This window comes from Limulus polyphemus, unplaced genomic scaffold (genome assembly GCF_000517525.1).
Source record: "Limulus polyphemus unplaced genomic scaffold, Limulus_polyphemus-2.1.2 Scaffold484, whole genome shotgun sequence".
NCBI classification, from domain to species: domain Eukaryota; kingdom Metazoa; phylum Arthropoda; class Merostomata; order Xiphosura; family Limulidae; genus Limulus; species Limulus polyphemus.
Window position 1 is genome coordinate 221,808 of NW_013666094.1, and position 1,668 is coordinate 223,475.

The 1,668-nt window shown below is 34.4% G+C and overlaps 1 protein-coding gene across 1 annotated transcript in view; it reads left to right on the forward strand.

Moving 5' to 3' along the window:
• Nucleotides 1-298: 298 nt before the first annotated feature.
• LOC106458550 overlaps nt 299-1,668 on the forward strand; it is a 4,707-nt gene continuing 3,337 nt past the window's right edge. The window contains exon 1 of the mRNA XM_013918068.2: nt 299-408. The gene's annotated coding sequence lies outside the window, so the exon portion shown is untranslated. The remainder of the gene's footprint in view (nt 409-1,668) is intronic.

The window sequence follows — 1,668 nt, forward strand, 5'->3', positions numbered from 1 at the left end:
TAGTTTTTTTTCTAGGATTGTTTATACTAATATATATATATATATATATATATATACACGTGATCATGTTAGTTAATGCTTTTTTGACTCATCTAGAACGATTTCTCTGATAATCAGAATAATGTGATACCGCGCTACCCATAGGGTTAGTAGGCTGGGGTTAGGCGAATTTTGAGAATCTGGTCAAAGGTAATAAGGACACATATTTATTAACAGACAGACTTGAACGAAGAACATGTGAGAACGAAATATCGTAGTGAGACTAAATTTGGTTTTAGTTTTAACTGATGCAATAACAGAAACTTAATGGAGATAAGGATAATATTTATTTACTCGGACGCCACATTGTTCTCGTTGGTACTGTTACTATCGTCATTAAACGAGCGTTAAACAATTCGATAATTAAAGGTAAGTTTAGTTGTTGGTCTGTCTCTGTTCAATAAATTAAAGTTAATGTAGCTTACAATGGCATAAGTTGGAATATTTTAACTCCCACTGGAAACCTTTCTTATGAAGTTTTGACCAAGTTTAGTGGCGCATCTTTACGAGGATATTAAAGTGTTTACTTTCAGGCGACTTAGAACTTAAGTCAACGTTCATTTAAAATGTTTATCTTAACGTATACAGGAAGATTTATACTTGTGGTCTATGTAACATCAACGGTTTTTTTTTATGATAGTTATGCCATACCGACAACTATATCCACTTCTAACTATCCTTAAACTAATAAAAAAAAAATTGCATTCATTGAAACAGAAGTGCCTAACTTTCTTGGACTGGGGGGGGGGGTGTCAACGTAACACATTTTTTATAACGGTGTACGTACATTAAATATAAAAAGTAGAGGGTACGTGCACCTTCTGCCACATCTATTAGGCGTCCATGCATTAAAACATTTCTGTTAAAGAAAGGCATGCAGATTACTTACTTTACGTGACTTTTAGATCTTTAGTTCTGATAAACAACAAGAGATGGCAGAAGTAAATGATTGATGGTTAAACGTTTCATAGCTGAATGGTTGATCTTTTAACTAAAGGGGTAGTCACGTAGTCTTACATAAACTAACTTAAAACTGTTTCCCTAGTAAAGAATAAAGGTTTTGTGTCATCAACCACTGTTAATGACAAAAGTAATGTTACAGAGATGAAACAGACCAAATAATACTTTATCCAAAGTTTAGGCTATCAACATCTTTATGCAGCAAATAATACGAAAGTTTATCGTTTGTTGAATTTCGCGAAAAGGTACTCAAGCCTTCGCTTGCCGTCCCTAATTTAGGAGTGATAGAATATAGGGAGGTCAACACCACCAACCATGTTCCCGAGCAAGAATGTTAGGTGACGAAATTCAAACCCGCGACCCACAGATTGCGGTTCGAGCGCCCTGACAAACAAGCCATGCCTGGCCCCACGAAAGGTTTTGAATAAGGTTATAAATAGGAAGTAAATTGTGTATTTTCGATCATTCAAACCACTTGAAGTATAAAAAAGCTTGATTTTTTTAACATTCAATCGGAGATGATACTTTTGTTGACCTTTTGTTTATCCTATATGTTATGAATTTATCAGTCTACATTGTTATATATATGTTGGTGTACTTTGGTGACAAATTTTCTTGTAGGCAGATTTTGTTAAACAAGACCGATGTCTGTAGGTTTACTTTCTTCTT